Source organism: Schistocerca serialis, chromosome 2 (assembly GCF_023864345.2).
Source record: "Schistocerca serialis cubense isolate TAMUIC-IGC-003099 chromosome 2, iqSchSeri2.2, whole genome shotgun sequence".
NCBI lineage: Eukaryota > Metazoa > Arthropoda > Insecta > Orthoptera > Acrididae > Schistocerca > Schistocerca serialis.
In genome coordinates this window covers 215,615,806-215,638,048 of record NC_064639.1, presented here as the reverse complement: position 1 = coordinate 215,638,048, position 22,243 = coordinate 215,615,806, and positions in this window count along the sequence as shown.

The window sequence follows — 22,243 nt, the reverse complement described above, 5'->3', positions numbered from 1 at the left end:
GTGGGTGCCATCAAGGGAAGAGGTGATTTTGGGGACGTCTCAATTTGCTGCTGTTAAATCACTGTAACATCACTGGGCTCAACAAGTTCCCCACCCTTTGGTGGTTCAGGATGAGTTTCCTCAACAGAGGGAGGGATACTAGGCGAAACACCGAGCAAGGTGGCGCAGTGGTTAGACACTGGACTCGCATTCGGGAGGACGACGGTTCAATCCCGCCTCCGGCCATCCTGATTTAGGTTTTCCGTGATTTCCCTAAATCGCTCAGGCAAATGCCGGGATGGTTCCTTTCAAGGGTACGGCCGACTTCCTTCCCCGTCCTTCCCTAATCCGATGAGACTGATGACCTCGCTGTCCGGTCTCCTTCCCCAAACCAACCAACTAGGCGAAACACCAGAGCACTTAGCTGCTGTTTTCGCACTATCGAACCCATCTGGAATCAGGACTACGAGATACATCAACCGACAAAACTACTTCCGGGAGGGGTAGGTGAGGAGTGGACCCATCCGACTCCTCACTATCCTGCCTACAGTGCCACTTATTCTGTACTGCGGACACTGCCTGCTTGGTAACAATTTGAGGACCGTGGTGGGAGGGTAAAGGCGGAAAGTCGGAAGCAGTAAACTGTGCATCCTGTTGTTTTATTGTACCCGGGGAAGACTTGGCACCAACTTCGTGAACATTAGAAACGAGATGAGCTAACGTCAACTTACTGGGCTGTTTGAATGAGAGCATCAATACAACAATCCGCCTCAGGCAACTGGATCTAAGGTGGCCACTTTCATTTCAGAGAAAGCGTGTCCCCAGTTGCCCGTTATACGTAGTATGAATGCGGTAACCACAGACCAGCAGATGGGTAGGAATTTCACATTTAACTACCATCTCCAATGAACGGATTCCGCTATAATATTGCAAACCAGTGTTGATAGACAAGTGTTCGCTTCGAATACCCCTTGCATCACCGTAAGGAACAGAGACTACCATAAGTAAGCTGTCGTCTGTTGCCGGCGGGAGACCGAACGCTCGGGCGTTAATACACATATCAAAAAAGTTTTGCGTCACCCCGGTTCCCAGAAGTCCTGGAGATAGACGTCGACTGTGGATATTGTAATAGAGACACAGTCCCTTTGACTGTTCAGAGATGTTACTACGCCCGCCCAAAGATGTAAACAACCATGCATGAGCAGCGCCTATTAGACTGAGGGGGTCCGACAGCCGATCCGTTCCAGTCATTCCACGAGGAAGGAGGTACACGGCTCGTGTTGTCGGTAGTTCAACCATGCCTAGACGGTCAATACCGCGGTTCGATCGCGTCAGCAATCTTACTTTGTGCGAGGAAGGGCTCTCAAAAAGGAAAGTGTCCAGGCGTCTCGGAGTGAACCAAAGCGATGTTGTTCGGACATGGAGGAGATACAGACAGATAGGAACTGTCGATGACATGCCTCGCTCAGGCCGCCCAAGGGCTACTATTGTAGTGGATGACCGCTACCTACGGATGATGGCTCGGAGGAAACCTGACAACAACGCCCTCATGTTGAATAATGCTTTTCTTGCAGCCATAGGGCGTCTTGTTATGACTGAAACTGTGCACAACAGGCTGCACGAAGCGCAACTTCACGCCCAACGTCCATGGCGATGGCCATCTATGCAACTACGACGCCATGCAGCGCGGTAGAGATGGGCCCAGCAACATGCCGAATAGACCGCTCAGGCATGAAGTTCTCTTCGCCGATGAGTGTCGCATATGCCTTCAACCAGACAATTGTCGGAGACGTGTTTGGAGGCAACCCGGTCGGGCTGAACGCCTTAGACAAATTGTCCAGGGAGAGAAGCAAGGTGTAGGTTGCCTGCTGTTATGTGGTGGCATTATGTGTGTCCGACATACGCCGCTGCTGGTCATGGAAGGCGCCATAATGGCTGTATGGTACGTGAATGCCATCCTACGACCGATAGTGAAACCATATCGGCATCATATTGGCAAGGCATTCGTCTTCATGGGCGACAATTTGCACCCCAGTCGTGCACATCTTGTGAATGACTTCGTTCAGGATAACGACATGGCTCGACTAGAGTGGCCAGGATGCTCTCCAGCCATGAACCCTATCGAACGTGCCTGGGATGGATTGAAAAGGACTGTTTACGGACGACGTGACCCACCAACCACTCTGGGGGATCTACGCCGAATCGCCGTTGTGGAGTGGGACAATCTGGACCAACAGTGCCTAGATGAACTTGTGGATAGTATTCCACAACGAATACGGGCATGCATCAATAGAAGAAGACGTGCTACTGGGTATTAGAGGTACCGATGTGTACAGCAATCTGGACCACCACCTCTGAAGGTCTCGCTGTACGGTGGTACAGCATGGTATGTGCGGTTTTCATGAACTATAAAAAAGGCGGAAATGATGTTTATGTTGATGTCTGTTACAATAATCTGTACAGATCCCGGAACTCTCGGAAACGAGGTGATGCGAAACTTTTTTTAATGTGTGTATAATCCAGTTTCACGTTAGCAAGAAGCACCATACTTATGGAAACATCACAATGATTACAGGGAACTTGAAAACATGATGCAAAAGCAACCTATCTACGTAGGAACCTGATAAGATGTTATATGATTTGTATCGACGAGCCAGTCATGAATATCCAAAGATTGGGCTTCACGGAACGCGTGAGTTATCAAAACGGAAGCTTACTGTACCTTGGAACTATGAGCGGACTGCTTGCTGTTCACAGACATACCAAACAATTAATGCTACGAAACAAATAACGAAGCAACATACTCGAAAACACAGACAAGATGGAGGAAAAGCTGTCCAGCCGCACGCGGCGGTGCGATGAGGCAATAGACTAACACTCTTCCCGCTAGGGTGCTCCAGGTACAAGTCCCTAAAATGAAGATGAAAAGTTCTGCTGAAACATCGCAGTAAATACGTCTGACAGCCTTTAGGAGAGACAACTGGTACGTAGTGACAAGGATACTGAACAGTCTAGTTAATGTGACTACCTGCCACTAAAATCCAAAACTTTTTTGCAGCACAGATGTGCCGGAAGCAAGTATTGGGGTTGTGGAAGGTAACGATGAGGTGCTGTGGGCCATTCTCGGTTGAGAATCCATAGCGCGAAGAGCCCGATCGAGGTAGTCCCACGAATACTCGATTGGGTTTATATCCTGGGAGTTTGGTGATCAGGAGAGTACGGTAGACTTATCCTCATGCTCTTCAAACTATTCACGAGCACAGCAAGCAGTGTCACATGTTGCATTGTCTTACTAGTAGATGCCTTCGAGACAACGAAAAACAAAATGCATGCAGGTATGGACATGGTCCCCCAAGGGTAGACCGATACTTGTGTTCCTCGATTGTGCTTCCCAGAATGACGAGATCACCTAGGAAATGCCATGATAAAACCAAAAGTTCTCTCTTCCAGCCGGGACCCTCCAGAAGGTTGTCTGCTTTCAGACGTTTCACACCATACACACCAATGGCCATCTGTCTGATGTGACAGACTTGTAATCTCTCAGTTGACGTTCAGTTGCGGTGCTGGCATCCAGATTCCAACTTCCATTGCCGATGGACTGCTGTCAGCATGGTTGCATGAACCACATGCCTGCTACACAGGCCCATACACATTAACGTTCGCTCAACGGTCGTTCAGGATAGACTGTTGATAGCTCCTTGGTTCTTCTGGGTGGTCAGCTGCTGAACAGTTCAACCTCCATTCGCCCGAACACATCTCCACAGCTGTCCTTCACCCCTGTCACCTGTGGGCGGTGGTGCACCACAGTTGCTTCATCGCTGATTTTAGATAGAACCATTTGGTATGTACGGCACACTTCAACGACTGCAGAAGGCGAACTGTTTACAAACTTGGCCGTTTCGTAAATGCTTCCACCTTTGCCCTGAAAACCAATAAATATGTTGTTCTGAATGTCACATAATTCGTTGCGGTTCCACATTACAACGAACTGCACTGTTTTCCCCGCGTCCCATCCAACACATTTTTATATATCCCCCCCCCCCCCCCCCCCCCCCCCGCTAGGCTCTAGGCCTGACATCTGCCACCGAGAGTGGTTATTGTACGTTGTCGTCGAAAATAGCCATTGTTCATATTAATGTGACTGGGCCGTCTATAACTACTTGCATAAATAAACTCTTTCTCTGGTGTCTACTGTATCATTGTGTATCAACATAAAACAGCATGAATCGTAAACATTTATGTACCAGTGTGTGCTTTATACGAGAATTTAAATTACACTATTGTAACAGGGACTGTCTACGGAAGTGTTGGTAACCATTCAGGCTCTCTTCCTTCCAACATACACTACTGGCCATTAAAATTGCTACACGAAGAAGAAGTGCAGATGATAAACGGGTATTCATTGGACAAAATATGGTACTAGAACTGACATGTGATTACATTTTCACGCAATTTCGGTGCATACATCCTGAGAAATCAGTACCCAGAACAACCACCTCTGGTCGTAATAACGGCCTTTATACGCCTGGGCATTGAGTCAAACAGAGCTTGGACGGCGTGTACAGGTACAGCTGCCGACGCAGCTTCAACACAATACCACAGTTCATCAAGAGTAGTGACTGGCGTATTGTCACGAGCCAGTTGCTCGGCCACCATTGACCGGACGTTTTCAATTGGTGAGTGATCTGGCCAGGGCAGCAGTCGAACAGGATCTGCTAGATGCGGTCGTGCATTATCCTGCTGAAATGTAGGGTTTCGCAGGGATCAAATGAAGGGTAGAGCCACAGGTCGTAACACATCTGAAATGTAACGTCCACTGTTCAAAATGGCGTCAATGCGGGTAAGAGGTGACCGAGACGTGTAACCAATGGCACCCCATACCTTCACGCCGGGTGATAGGCCGGTATGGAGATGACGAATACACGCTTCCAAAGTGCGTTCACCACGATGTCGCCAAACACGGATACGACCATCATGATGCTGTAAACAGAACCTGGATTCATCCGAAAAAATGACGTTTTGCCATTCGTGCACCCAGGTTCGTCGTTGAGTACACCATCGCAGGCGCTCCTGTCCGCGATGCAGCGTCAAGGGTAACCGCAGCCACGGTCCCCGAGTTGATAGTCCATGCTGCTGCAAACGTCGTCGAACTATTCGTGCAGATGGTTGTTGTTTTGCAAACGTCCCCATCTGTTGACTCAGGGATCGAGACGTGGCTGCACGATCCGTTACAGCCATGCGGATAAGATGCCTGTCATCTCGACTGCTAGTGATACGAGGCCGTTGCGATCCAGCATGGCGTTCCGTATTACCATCCTGAACCCACCGATTCAATATTCTGCTAACAATCATTGGTTCTCGACCAACGCGAGCAGCAATGTCGCGATCCGATAAACCGCAATCGCGATAGGCTACAATCCGACCTTTATCAAAGTCGGAAACGTGATGGTACGCATTTCTCCTCCTTACACGAGGCATCACAACATTTCACCAGGCAACGCCGGTCAACTGCTGTTTGTGAATGAGAAATCGGTTGGAAATTTTCCTGATGTCAACACGTTGTAGGTGTCGCCACCGGCGGCAAACCTTGTGTGAATGCTCTGAAAAGCTAATCATTTGCATATCACAGCATCTTCTTCCTGTGGGTTAAATTTCGCGTCTGTAGCACGTCATCTTCGCGGTGTAGCAATTTTAATGGCCAGTAGTGTAAATGTGAACTTGAACAACAGATCTATCCGGATTAACTTACGACACGTTTCAAACTTCAATAATTGTAGCTACTATTTAGGGTTTGAATTCGATTTAACTCTTCATAGACAAGTAAATATAAGTACACTGTCAACTTAAATAGTGTGACATCAATATTTAACTGCGAGAGAATGTATGTCATGGACATAAACCATAATTAGCCTAACTATTATTGTTTTGTATAACTGTTTTACAACGATGTAGGCTCGATGTTGGGCGTCAGAGGTAAATCTTTGCAATTATCATTGGCTCACAAGGAATACTGCCATTGTAGTTGACAGCTACTGAACTCGTTGCTTAGCAGATTTTCGGCATCTCTGGAGAAGACAAGATGGTGGGTGTCAATGCCAGAATTAATTAAAAAATCTCAGATTATTCCTATTGCCGATCCGATTCGCCGTCCTGTCAAAGAACTCGCACTGCGGAAACGGTCAGGACTGTTTGAAAACGATGTGGGAGTGGGATGTGCTGGGGCTGAGATACGATCACTCTTTAATGAACGCCCACATAACTATGTATTTGCGTAGCATGAATCACTTAATTAGTATTTAACTTTGGTCCTGACAATAGCGTATTTAACAGTCAGACACCCTGGCCAGAGCCCAAATTCCCGAAAGACCAGAACTACTACACAGTCACTATTCAGTGCTGGTAACTATTCAGTTCACTGTCTCATCGCATACTCGGGGTCCTCATGGTTTGTGGTGAACAATGGTTTCGTATCGTTCTTTCAGCGTCTTTATTCTTCTGTATTGGTGTGTAAGTGTCGGACTGAATTGCCACAGTTAGTTAGGCACTGGTTCCGGGAGATGCAATATCGAGATTCTTGCTCATTTTATCCCAGGCTGTTTCTAAAAAGTGTCTGAGAGCTGGTGGCTCATTGCTTTGTTATTAGGTTTGTTGATATTAACTCATTGAATCCAACACCCACGAAACGTAAATCAGAAACGTAAATCACACTTCACATAAGAAGTAGTTCAAACCGCCGATAAATATTCTACTGAGGAAACCAAAAGCGAGAATTTGAGTCATACGGCACAACTAATGAAATAAATAGTCTAAAATTACTGGTAAAAAATAGACATGACGCTTCAAGCAACTGTAATCTGTAATGGAAACTATATGTTCAATGTTAGGTTCAAAAGATAAAGTGATCTTAGTCAGAAGCAATCTTCACATACTGATCGAACGGTGATTGCGATAAATTGTAGCTTCTAAATGCAATGCAATTTTCAGAAGACCAAAACCGATTTCGCAAACGAGTTTGCATGTCAAGGCTCCATTCGATTTTGCTAGCTTGATCTAACATATGTGTTCCAATCGCCAACTGTGTAACACAAATGGTTTCAGGCAATCGACAGTTCGATTTAAGATTTAGTCAACACTATGACTGCGTCTCCTCATTACATACTGGTGAGTAGCTTCTTGCTCAGTCTACTACTTCTTTTTCACTGCATACAAAAGGCCTCACAGTCCGTATTAGCCGATATTATTAAAAACAAATAGGAACATGATAGCCCAAGTAAGTTTCAAAAAATAATTGATAGTATACATGGGAGCGAATATAGATTGAGGAAGTATGACGCTAACAGTGAGAAAGAAACGTTTATTTGTGCGATTTTAAAATTTTGACTCAACTAGCTATGCACCCAAGTGTGGGGCTCTGACGTATGCACGTACTATGGTTTCCGAATGACAAAGAAAGGCCGCCATAGGCAAATTTAGAGAGAGATAACCGAAATTTATGGAAAAGAGATGAATGAAGTTTCAGATCGAAAATGGCGGATCATGTATGACAACAGACGAACGATAATCCTCATGAAGAACAATCAGGCAGACTTTGGATTGTGACTTACGAACCAAGGATTCAGGCAACAATTTACCAGTGTAGATGTTTCACTATTGAGAGCTGAGTTGATGTTAACCTGAAATTTCATATTCAGGTATTTATCAAGTTGTTCAAAAAATGGTTCAAATGGCTCTGAGCACTATGGGACTTAACATCTGAGGTAATCAGTCCCCTAGAACATAGAACTACTTAAACCTAACCAACCTAAGGACATCACACACATCCATGCCCGAGGCAGGATTCGAACCTGCGACCGTAGTAGTCGCGCGGTTCAGGACTGAAGCGCCTAGAACCGCTTCGCCACAGCGGCCGGCATCAAGTTGTTAATGGTGGTTTGAGCTATATAAATGTGTGTGCCAGGTGTTTTTCGGCTTTCGACAGATGAACACAAAAAACAACGAATGGGAGCTGCACTGACTTTTGTCACTCATTACGACAACGATGTCGATGAGGTTCTGAATCACATTGTTGCTGGTCGCGAGACCTGGGCTTCGGATAAAAGAACAGAAAGAAAGCTTGTCAGTGGAATGGCACTGTTTACGATCCGTCCCTTCCTTATAAAAAATCTGAGCAACAAAGAAGTTATTGTCACATTTTACTGACATTGAAAGGCCGTCCTACTCATCAACTTTATGCCTATAGAGTAGACCGTAAGCGTTCCCTCCTGCTGTCATATCCTTCACCGGCTATGCTGCGCCGCTCAAAACAGACGACGTGGAGTTCTCCTGCAACATTCTGCTTTTTCACGGTAACGCTCGCCCCAGTTCTGCAGCTTTGACGAAGGACTCGCTACGGCAGCGCAAGTGGGAAGATTCTGAACATCCAGTCAGTAGCTCTGACTTGGACGCGAATGATCACCATCATTTTCTCAAATTGAAAGATTTTTGGAGCGGAAAACTCTACGGAAACGGAAACGAACTGGAAGAGGACGTTAGTGACTGGTTCAACAATTTGATGGCAACTGAGCATGAAGAAGGCTACGACAAGTGTTGACTGAACTTGAACGGCAACTGCATAGAAACATAGCTGAGGTAACACAGTGTGTTAACAAAGTGGGGCTATCATTTCAAAAAATCGTAACTGGAAAACTATTGGAAAAGTGATCCACATCTACATCTACATGGTTACTCTGAAATTCACACTTAAGGGCCTGGCAGAGGGATCATCGAACCGTTTTCATACTACTTCTCTACCATTCCACTCTCGAATCGTGCATGGGAAAAATGAACACCTCAATCTTTCAGTTCGAGCTCTGATTTCTCTTATTTTATTAGTATGATCATTTCTCCCTATGTAGGTGGATGTCAACAAAATATTTTCGCATTCAGAAGAGAAAGTTTGTGATTGAAATTTCGTAAATAGATCTCGCCGCAAAGAAAATCATCTTTGTTTCAATGACTACCACCCCAACTCATGTATCATATCAGTGACACTCTCACCCCTATTGCGTAATAACACGAAACAAGCTGCCCTTATTTGCACTTCTTCGATGTCCTCCGACAATCCTACCTGGTAAGGATCCCATACCGCTCACCAATATTCCAGCAGAGGGTGGACAAGTGTAATGTAGGCTGCCTCTTTAGTGGGTTTGTCGCATCTTCTAAGTGTTCTGCCAACAAAGCGCAGTCTTTGTTTCGCCTTCCCCACAATATTATCTATGTTGTCTTTACAATTTAAGTTGCTCGTAATTATAATTCCTAGGTATTTAGTCGAATTGATAGCCCTTAGGCACTGATGACCTCAGAAGCTAAGTCCCATAGTGGTCAGAGCCAGCCCTTAGGCTTGTGCGATTTATCGTATACCCAAAATTTATCGGATTTCTTTTAGTACCCATGTGGATGACCTCGCACTTTTCTTTGTTTAGTGCCAATTGCCACTTTTCGCTCCATACAGAAATTCTTTCTCAATCATTTTGTAATTGGAATTGATCGTCTGATGATTTTACTAGACGGTAAACTACAGCGTCGTCTAAGGAGGCTGCTCAGATTATCATCTATATCGTTTATGTAAATCAGGAACAGCATTGGGCCTGTGACACTACCTTGCGGAACGCCAGATATTGCTTCTGTTCTACTCGATGATTTACCGTCCATCACTACGAACTGTGTGACCTCACGAATCCAGTCACACAGCTGGGACGATACTCCTTATGCACGCAATTTGATTAATAGTCGCTTGTGAGGAACGATATCAAAAGCCTTCTGGAAATCCAGGAATATGGAATCGATCTGAGATCCCTTGTCGACAGCACTCATTACTTCATGGGAATAAAGAGCTAGCTTTGTTGCACAAGAAAGATATTTTCTGAATCGTGTTGGCTATGTATCAATAAGTCATTTTCTAAAAGGTGATTCACAATGTTCGAGTACAGTATATGCTCCAAAATCCTGCTGCAAATAGAAGTCAGTGATAAGGGTATGTGATTCAATGGGTTACTCCTATTTCCTTTCTTGAATATTGGTGAGACTTGTGCTACTTTCTTGTCTTTAGGAACAGACATTTGGTCAAGTGAGCGGTTGTTGCGAAACGTTTAACAGCTGTCAATTTTTCTGAAGTCAGAATTTCAATGTGTAGCCCCCTCGCTCGTAGCAGATCAAGCCAATATTCGAGTTTTGTCCATTCACGGGTCAGCATTGCTGCATCAAGGGTTTTGATCGTTTCATTTATTCTTGCATAAAGGGTATTAATATCATTGACTGGTGTTGTGTACGCGTGATCCTTGACGAAACCTCACAAAAAGAAGAGAAACGGTGCCACTGCGACAGTGCTGCACATACGCGATGGGATCCTGAAGATCCATCCATCCGTCAGCAAACGTCATTCAGCACATACCGTACGTTTAAACTACAATGAGGATGTTGTAATACCATGGAGGATGATGATGGTTGGCTGCAGATTTTTGCACTGTGATAACTGTTCGAATATGTCCAGGTAAACATTTCCCGTTATGGTTTCCTCTGTGAAGAGAGATAGGTCTAACACCTTATCGTGCATTAGGCCACATAAATATTAAGCTCCGGGTAGCGACGGATGTGTTCACGTGTGTTGTGTGGGTTTTCAGAGTGCCAAATTGTGGTACTGTAGCGATTCACATGTCAAGAAATGCGGAACACTGCTTAATCTGGGAAGAGGCACTTTTCAGGCAGTCACTGATTATGTAACACTGTACGGATGGTTGGCCAGCCGGCCGAAGTGGCCGAGCGGTTCTAGGCGCTACAGTCTGGAACCGCGCGACAGCTACGGCCGCAGGTTCGAATCCTGCATCGGGCATGGTTCAAATGGTTGAAATGGCTCTGAGCACTATGGGACTTAGCACATATGGTCATCAGTCCCCTAGAACTTAGAACTACTTAAACCTAACTAACCTAAGGACATCATACACATCCATGCCCGAGGCAGGATTCGAACCTGCGACCGTAGCAGTCGCGCGGCTCCGGACTGAGCGCCGAGAACCGCTAGACCACCGCGGCCGGCCGGGCATGGATTTGTCTGATGTCCTTAGGTTAGTTAGGTTTAAGTAGTTCTAAGTTCTAGGGGACTGACGATCTCAGAAGTTAAGTCCCATAGTGATCAGAGCCATTTGAACCATGGTTGGCCGCTCGGAGTGGCCGCGCAGTTTGAGGTACCATGTCACGTACTGCGTGTCCCCTCCCGCCGGAAGTTCGAGTCCTCCCTCGGGAATGAGTGTGGGTGTTGTTGTCAGCATAAGTTAAAGTTAGTTTAAGAAGTGTGTAAGTCTAGTGACGGATGACCTCAGCAGTTTGGTCCCTTAGAAATTCACACACAGACACAGACAGACGGATGGTTGGTCTCGCTTACCGCTATTCGCGTGGTAAAAAATGAACTGACTTCTGGTGGCTGCGCTGGAATGCAACTTGCACTCAGTCAACACTTGTTTGAGAAACAGGTGAACGCCCACTTGCGAAAGGTCAACGACACGGCCTGTCGCTTTAAGCTTTTTGGAGCCTCCTCATTATGCTTGTTTTTGCCTTTCGCGGCGTCTCATAATGGTGTCGATAAATTCGCAATGCCGTTGTCGTAGGATGGATTCTGCATATCGGATGAAGCATTACACTTTCTACTAGTGTATCGCTTTTTGGTGCACTCCAAGTCAAATATGCAACAAAGGGCTAAAGAAAAAAGAAGCTTGAAAACGCCTGTTAAGTTTTACAACAAATCACTATCCAAGTATTGATTTTCTGACAGACCGTAAGAGAATGACAGCTACGAAAGTCGCTGCCGAACTGAATATCGTACTCTCGAACACTGTCGGCACCAAAATAACACAAAGGGCGCTCCATAAGCAGGTAATTGTAGAGCGAACAGGAATACCAAAACCACGTATCAGTGACGGAAATGCCCGTAAGAGGAAAGTGTGCTCCAAAGCTGTAAAAACCTGAACTATGGAGCAATGCAATAGTGTCACTTGGTCTAATCAATCTTGTTTCAGTTTCCAACTTTTGACCAAGCTTACGTCCTAAGAGATCTCACTGCGGGCTCTGTTGGTCAGCCATATTGTATTCATGGGCCCCATGGTTAGTCTCCAAGTTCGCATTACTTTCAAGGATTACGTGACCGTTTTGTCTGATCAGATCCATCCTGTGATACAGTGTTTGTTTCCCAGTTTCCAGGACAGGTTCCCTAAGTACGAGAATGAAGTGTCGCATCTCTCCTGGTCACCACAGTAACCAGATCTCAATCTTGTTGAGTCTCTGAGATCTTCTTCGGAGAGATGGGTGTGTGATCGCTATCCACGTCCATCATCGTTCCCTGAACTTGCCACTATTTTGGAGGGAGAATGATACAATGTAACTGAAGGTGGAGGGAGGGGAAAGGAAAGGAAAGGGAAGAACTGATGATACACTACTGGCCATTAAAATTGCTACACCGCGAAGATGACGTGCTACAGACGCGAAATTTAACCGACAGGAAGCAGATGCTGTGATATGCAAATGATTAGCTTTTCAGATCATTCACACAAGGTTGGCGCCGGTGGCGACACCTACAACGTGCTGACATGAGGGAAGTTTCCAACCGATGTCTCATACACAAACAGGAGTTGTCCGGCGTTGCCTGGTGAAACGTTGTTATGATGCCCCGTGTAAGGAGGCGAAATGCGTACCATCACGTTTCCGACTTTGATAAACGTCGGATTGTAGCCTATCGCGATTGCGGTTTATCGTATCGCCACATTGGTGCTCGCGTTGGTCAAGATCCAATGACTGTTGTAAGAGGTATGCGCTATATGCGCTGCCTGCAATAGGCAAGGCATAGCAGAGTCTCTGACCAGAGAGCAGTATGTTGTTGCTTGTCGCTAGTCGGCAGTAGTCTTCTGTAGTCTGCGTGAGTCGGCAGTAGTGACAGTAGTCTGCAGTAGTCTGCGTGAGTCGGCAGTAGTCTAGGAGTCGGCGCGTGTCTGCGCTTCTGTGCAGTCTGCTCTGGTCGGGACTCTGGAGGATGAGTATTATTGTAGAAAGTAAAGAAGCAGCCTAGCGCATATCTAGTAATGTATGTTAACTGTCATTCAATTTCTTTTAAAAAATGCCCCAATAATAATTTTTATAATATAAAGTAATTTTTTTTTAAAAAAAGCATTCATTTCAATTTAAAGATTTTATCCAACGGATGATTATTTCTTTCACGAATCACAAAGCATAGGCGAGCATTGCACGGAGCTGTGCCGAAAATTTTTTAGGTAAGAGCAGATATATTCGCAGTTTTTATTGAGGTAAGAATTTTTGCTTTTTTTATTCAGATATCCAGGGCCGTGGCGCAGCGCTGCTGTCGTCATAAAGTTTACCAGGTTACTGAATTTTCCTTTTTTTTTATTATTTCGGGGTTTAGGAATTGAATTTTGTGAGTACATCAAATGTGAATGCATTTCTGCACACAGATCATAAATGGGAACCAATTTTGTTCAGAGGTTACAATATTTAAAATTCATTTAATTATTATTTCCGTGATGAGGTTACACATGGTTCATTAAATTATTATTTTTGTGTGGAGGTTACACTTGGTTCATTTTTTTTATATTTCTGTGGGGAGGTTACACTTGGCGACATCCGGCCAGGATCGTATTTCTTTGTGAATCTTCTGTTAAGTAGTCATATTGAGAGGCACCCACGTGCCTTGCTCATACTGTGGCATCAAGCAGTCAGGCCTGCAAGGTGAGTGGTCTGCCAAGCGAGTGGATTCATTCTTATTTATCGGGTAACATGAACTCTCGTACTCACAATTAAGTTACAAATTATCCTCCTGTATGAATAATACGCAACGGAAACGCATATCTGACTATCAGTGATTTACAGAACTCAGACTGTTCACTACGCACTGGCAATACCACATTTCCTTTATGTCTTTTATTTAACGGCTTTTATCAACACGTGGCCACCGCACTGAATATGAATGGCGCACACATTATAAATTCGGGACATCATGACAACATACAATTCGAAGGAAAAGTCCACCAATCTTTTTCTTTTCACTATCTTATTTATTCCGATAAATTCTATAACCTAAACACACAAATTCTATAACCTACAACAATAACACATGAGAAATTCCGCCCAGTTAGCATGGCTTTACATTGGTGAATCTCTATATTATGGTCTCGTAATTATTTAACGCTACAGTGCACTTTCTGGATAGGTTGGTGGATCTTTTATTATTTCTCACACTTCGACTCTCACAATCATCATCACTAAACTTTCCACCAGACCGAGCGGTACAGAAGGAACAAGCATAACCCACTAATCTTTTGAAACTACCTCGCTACTCTCCCATGCAAACCACACATACCCAAATTACATGACATACACCACACTACAATATGAAATACTACACAGGTAATAGTCACAACATTATCACTTTCAGCTTTCCCACTTCAATTAATATTTATCCCAGTTTCGCACGACACTGCCCCACTTCGTAATTCTACTTTCCTACTATGAACTCTGGAGATATATGCACGTCTTCCTGTGCAATGCAAGCCAAGTGGCGTTGCTGGATAGACGGCCGACTCACCTTGCTTCTCTCTCAGAGTTTGAATCTAGCGTCACACGGAATCATATCACGCAAAGTAATATTAAGAACATATTCATCACACACGTGAGTCCTCAAGTGATACCATGGACGAGTACTTCTCTTTATCTTTTGTCTCATACACAGTTTGAGACTCACACAGTACTCACCATGTGGAAGTACTCGTCTCTAATTTCAAGTCCTGCACACGCCATTTCTTAAATGTTTCAACTTATGGTACACACGCTATTTCTTAAATATTTCAACTTATTGTACACACGCTAGTAATTGAGCTTAACTTAAGCACACGGAAGTATTTCAACTTATTGCTACACGCGGTTTCATTGTGACCGTTGGTCACTTCCGAAGATTACTACAATCCCATTAATATTACCTGCCTGACATTTAATTCTCCCCACAAAAGTTCCTGAAATGGAGAAATTATTATTTCAAACTACTCTTAAATGCATACCATGTCTTCACTCTTTCGTCATTACGGAGCACAACTAAAACAGGTCATAACAGCACAAGATCCAGCGGCAGAGTGCTGAAAAATGGCCGTTCTCCAGGTCCTCTCGCACCTCTGCTGAAGTGGGGGAGCACCTTGCTACCGTATTGGTCAGCCACATTTCAGGCGCTCAAAGCTCAGGTAAATTTCATCTCTTTGGTCCCACCAAAGGTGGCCAAAGGATCGTCTCAAAGATGATCATATATTCACATTCACTATCTGCGGTTAGCAGATGACCATACATTCATTCATTGCACAGATCTCACCAAACTGGATGTAGGGATTTACTTTGTGGGAGTGCACATGTGATCAATTAAATAAATAAATTGTCATTCTTTCCCACACTGGTATCCGGCTTCACTGTATTAATTGAAATTGAGTTATTTTACAAAAAAAAATGTGTTGTTCTGACAAAAATAATGAAGTATTTTGTACCTATTTTCAATGTCGGGTGCTACTGTACCCTTTCAATATATCTGCTCTTATTTACTTAAACGTAGTTTGCATCTGGCGCAACGCATTTACTAATCAATCCTCCGTTTACAGACAATCAGTGCATACCGACCACTAATATTGATTTTGATCCTAATGATGAACAAATAAATTCAATTGTGCCATCTGTCAATTTAACGACAATTGATGACGCGGCACGTTCTGTTACAATGAACGCTGCCCAGTTTAACACGCCCGATTTGCAAAATTTGAATTGTGAACAGATAAATTTTTCTAACGAAAATGAACAGTGTACTCAAAGTATGACAGATTTATTTGGTTCCGAGGTAGTGACTAACAGTGCACATCCGTTTGGCAAACCTTATCAAGAATTACAGAATGACCAAATGGTTGCAGAAAACGTGACAATTGCAGGTATGCCATCAAACAGCACAGAGAATAGAGTAAGTAATATTGGCTTGGATCAAATTATGGCAGTATTGCTACAACAGAGTGAAAATTTCAAACAACTTAATGAAAGACAAGACAACAATCACAAACAACTTAGTGAAAGTCTCAAACAACAAATTATTGAAATTAATGAAAAACAAGACAACCTTAATGAAAAACTAGACAACAATTCCAAACAGCTGAATGAAAAATTAGACAATAATTCCAGACAGCTTAGTGCACAGATTACAGCCGTTGCCGCGCAATGTCATGATACTAAAGAACAATTACGTGAGGAAATTAAGGCTTGTGCTAGGAAAAGTAGTGAAGAAATTAGATCTGTTGCACAAGAATTAAGGAATACGCAAGCAGCTACAACAGAATCACTTAGAGACGAAATTAGTGCACTCGGTAAACAATGCTCTGAAAGTGCAACACAGTTACGTGACGAGTTTAAATTAATGTCAGCAGAACTTTCGCGCACACTGGATGCAAAAGTAGACGCGAAATTCGACCAACAGAACAGTCAAATTGACGAACGTTTTAATCACCACCTACAAAACAGTGAAACGCGTTACCGTAAATTCATACAGGAACAAAATAAAGTAAAACGGCAAGTTATGGAAACAATTACCGCTCAGAGACAGGAAGAAAAAAGGTAAATTGTTTACGAAAGCAAAAACATACGTAGACAACAATATTGCTACCGTATCAGACGAAATTAATACTATCAAACAGTTGAACACCGAATTGCGTGATGAAATTTCCGATCTTAAATCAAAAACAGATACACACACAGTAGACTTTCAGACAGAGACCGACAGACTTGAACAATTACAACTAATACAGGATTCCGATGTCATCAAAGCAGATGTTAAAAAATTGAACGAAACCACACGTAAAATACAAAAACAAATTAATGCTTGTGACACTAAAAACGATGATCAGGTAAAAATACTGACTGAAAAATATGATGAATTGCCCAATCGTATTGACGTTATTGAAAGTAATAATGACAGCAAATCAGACGATACTTCACCGATTTCGTTTAATCAAACACCTGAATTCCAAAATTTACAACAGACGATCAGTGAGTTAGATTCGTCCAATAATACATTACGTAGAAAATTGTCAACTTTACAGCAAGAAGTGACAGAGATGAAAAATGTTTCAGTCAATAACACGTCACAGCATACGGCACATTCCGAACATTTGTCACACTCACACAGCCGGTATAATTTAGGTAATTTACAGATAGTACGTGAGTTGGATTCCGAACAGTCACAGACAAATAGATTCTCATACAATCCTGAACCTGTTCAGACATACAGAGACGATAATTTTGATTACAAGCATTTTTAATCCGTGAGAAAATTTAAAGTATTTAAAAATGACAGAACACAGATTCACCCCTTGGATTGGATACAACAATTTAGCTTTGCTTTTCCACCGACTTGGCCTGTAACGCACCAACTTGAATTTATCTGCAGTTTTTTGGAAGGCGAACCGGCAACTCGTATGAGACTGATCGCGAGACAATGTTACTCGGTAGAAGAATTTCAGAATGCTTTTCTGTCAGCGTATTGGTCGAAGACGGCACAGTGCGGAATCAAGGATCAATTAATTAGTTTACAGAATTATGAGAACTCAAATTTTTCCACTGTCACGCAATTTTTTGAACACATGGTCCAACAAAACCAGTACTTAAGTGAACCTTACAATGAATCTGCACTTATTCAATTATGCATTTCTAAATTACCACGATCATTAAGAGTGTCACTTTTAACAGGTCAGCAGAAAGAAAACATTTCGGCATTCAGAGATCTGTTACAGCTCTTGGAAGTGCAGCAATCGGATTATTCCTTCATAAACAAAACTTTTTCATATAATAACCAAGGTCAACAAACATACAGCAATTACGATCAGCCACACAATTTCAATAGCAAAGCTAATAGACGCTTCAGGAACGACAACTACCAGAACTTTAATAACAGACAAAATTTTAATTATCAGTATCGTCAAAATTATCAGCAACAGGAACCACGTTTTGGTGACAATAGAGGTTTTTCCCATCAACAGCAACAAAGCCAACCGGTTAGCATACCTAACCAACAATGTAATGTACAAGGTCAACCAAGCTTTAATGTTTCGCCGCCTACGCGTATAGCGTCGGCCCCAACAAATAGTAATGGACAGCAACAAGGGAATCAGTACGTACAGAAAACACACTATTTCAATTCCTATCGCAATGCACCGTATAAAAATGACTATCATGACAGACGTAAAAGTAATGAGCACAATTTTCAGCGTACGTTTAATAACAGTCGGTCTTATCAGCAGCAGAATCATCCACAACAACAGATTATTATGAATGAACCAGGCAGTAGATATCATCCCGAACGCAATACGTCAGGACGAAATAACAGAACAGTACAAATAGAGGAAATGCCACAGCATCCTCCTGAAAATAATAGCACGTCAGATAGAATTTGACTAGATACAGTACAGGTTGCATCTTCCAGTAACGCAAGCATACTTTTGACATGCAGAATCTTGTTCACGAAAATGTTATTACTTTTGACGACATCTGAGACACTCTTTTGCAGAAAAAACTAGTTATTCTAAAAACCATTTCACACCCTGTTATTGAAGTAAAAACTGGATCATCCAAATTTTCAGCAGTAAATAATTCTGGATCTCTTATGTCAGTCATAAATGAGGAAACTTTCAACGAATGTAATGAAGAGAATACCTATCCTACGTTACCATTAGGCGAAACTAAAGTAAAAGGAGCAGTATCTGGTAAAGGAGTAGATGTAAAATTACAGACACATTTATCATTTTGTATTGGAGGTCATACATTTCACTCAAATTTTTGGATTGTTCCTTTATTGACGACAGACGTTATTTTAGGTACGAATTTTCTGGTACAACACGATGCAGTTATTGACTTTCAAAACTCCTATTTAATGTTAAAGGATGAAAATGTACAACTGGCTTAAGAATTTCAGCACTCTTTATCTGCAGAAGAAAAAACAATTAATCGTACTGAGGTCATTTTCGCATCACGTAACATAGACTGTCATTCCACATTGTTCACAGATACGTACGTACACAACTATAATACTCCAGACGAAGCCGACTATGACGTTATACAGATGATTTCTGATAAAGTTAAACAGAGCAGTGCAAATACAGACGACGAACGCTCACAACTACGCAAAATTCTTTTACAGCAAGCTCCAGTTTTTGACAACGTTCCTGGTACTATGTCCGGTTTTATGTATGAATTTCAAGTTAAACAGCACGACACATTTAAAGCCAAGCATTATCCCATTCCGTATATTCACAGAGAACAAGTTAAGAAAGAATTACAAGCTATGCTTGATCAAGGAATTATTGAACCGGCAGTTAGTCCGTACATAAACCCGCTCCATATTGTGAAGATAAAGGATGGTTCACTTCGCCTCGTACTTGATTCGCGTCACATCAATGACATTACTATTAATGAAACAGATCGCCCACAGACACTAGAAGAACTTCTACAGAAATTTCATGGTACTGCTATTTATTCCACATTAGATTTGAGATCGGGATTTTCGCAAATTCAACTCCATCCGGACTGCAGAAAGTACACGGCTTTTCTCTGTTTTGGTGACTGTTATCGATTTTGTAAATTACCGTTCTGTTTAACTATTTCTTCAGCAGTATTTATTCGCGGTTTGAATACAATACTTCCGACAGAACTTAAAGACAGAATCACAACGTATGTAGACGACATTCTTATTGCAGAAGCTAACTGGTCTGAACACAATCTGATTCTTGAACAACTGTTACGGACTTCTCGTGCACAAGGACTCACAGTTAATCTCAGTAAATAGCACTTTGGTAAAACTTCTGTAAAATTTATTGGACATGTAATTTCAGCAGAAAGCATTGCGCCTGACCCGGAAAAACTTCAAGCTTTACGTGACATTACTGTTCCTACGACGAAGAAACAACTACGGAGCTTTTTGGGTTTAATTAACTTTTTTCGTAAATTTATTCATTACTCTGCTTTAGACACCCCTAGATTATGTCAATTGACAGGTAAAAACACTATTTGGTCCTGGGATAGGCAAGCACATTCTGAATTTATGAACTTGAAAGAAGCTTTGTTGAATGCACCACTTTTATCACATCCAGATCTTACTAGAAATTTTTCCATTGCCACCGACAGTTCTAACACCGCTTTAGGCGTACATATTTTTCAGGAAATTGAAAAAGATGATTGTATAGTAATTAAAAACATCGCCTTTGCGAGTCGCATTCTGTCACCTGCTGAACGCAATTATTCTGTTACAGTACTTGAAACATTATGTGTTGTATGGGCATTTACGAGATTTCGGCATTTTCTTTATGGAAGACATACGACCGTTTACACATATCATAGAGCTATACAGTTTTTACTTTCGGCTAAATTTCCACACGACAGATTAAGTAGATGGAAACTTTATTTGCAGGAATTTAATTTTACAATTGTTCACATTCCCGGTACACAAAATATTGTAGCAGACGCACTATCCAGTTCTCTCAGCAACAATCAGCAAGACATCGCAACCAACTTCTGCAAAGCAAATTTCAGCGTCATGTACATTCAACAAGTTGCGTTTGAAAATTTCATTTCGTCGTCATTACGAGACATAGCGCAAGAGCAGAGTAAAGACAACGTGTGGAAAGAAATTAAACACCTTTGTCAAGATAGGAATAATGTTACCATTAGAAACCATTACACTGTACGCAATAACATTCTGTTTCGCCGCTCTCATCCTGACAGCAACAATTGGTTATTATGCGTTCCTGACGAGCTTGTTAACAAATTAATCTGGTATACTCATTTAAGTTACGCACATTACGGAGCCAGAAAATGTTTTCTTATACTGAGACAGAACTGTTATTTTATCAACATGGAGAAACGTATTCGACGAGTTTTAGCGTCATGTAAAATCTGCCAGAAAGCTAAGTCAGATACGACTTCACATATTCCTCCATTACATCCCATTGTACCTGTTAAACTGAGACACATGGCCGCTGTAGACATTTTTGGTCCGATTCTCAGAACTAATAGAGGTTTTTGCTACATCTTTGTCGCTGTTGAACTCACTTCAAAATTTGTTACCTTCACTCTGTTACGCAAAGCTACTGCTAAAACTGTTTCGAAAGCGTTTGTAAAACATTCTCTATTTCATGTAGGGCATGTATTGAAAGTAATTTCCGACAATGGACCACAGTTTCGATCTGCTATATGGACACGTATGTTACGAGCTAGAAACATTTCTCCAATCTATATATCGAGGTACCATGCTTCTTCGAACCCTTGTGAATGATTAATGAAAGAAATTGGTAAACTGTGCAGAATATACTGCCATAAAAAACATATTGATTGGGACACACACATACTGTCACTCCAGGATGTAATTAATTCCATACCAAATGAATCTACTTTGCTATCTCCGTCTGTTATACTGAAAAATGTTGAACCACCTAACAAAATTAAAGAATTAGTTACCTTTCCTACATCTCGTCGACTACGACACCATGAAGTAATTGACATTGCGCTGAACAACATCAAACGTGCCGCAGAGCCCCGGAGAAGACAGCAAAAACAGGTTTGTACACGCCGTGACTTTCACATTGGACAGAAGATATTAGTATGCACACATTATTTATCTAATAGAGGAAAAAGTAGATGTAGTAAATTTGAACTTCTATATTCAGGTCCATATCGAATTCGCAGCATTCCTATCCCCAATGTAGTACACGTCGAAACTCTGAGAACCAGAAAAACCAAAGGGAATCACCATGTTTCCAACATCAAACCCTTTATTGAATGAACATACTTTATGATTTATCACACTGTAATGCCATTTCCTGATTTTTTTTTGACCACTTATGCAATTATATTCACATGAACACTTATGATTATCGTATTTTTTCTTGGCAAGTGCCTGGCTAGGTAAGGTTAGCAGGCCACTCTTCTTGTCGTTGCACATCAGACCGTGCACACTTTTCCAGATGAACTTACACATTTTATGACCACTTATGCAATTATATCTATGTGATTACTTACTGATGATTGTCATATTTTTTTTGGCAAGTGCCCGGCAAGGTAAGGTTAGCAGGTCGCTTTTCTTGTCGTTACACATCAGACTGTGCACATTTTCCATATTTCATGTATGTATGATTGTTTTACTGTTTTGTTTGTATGCACTATGAAT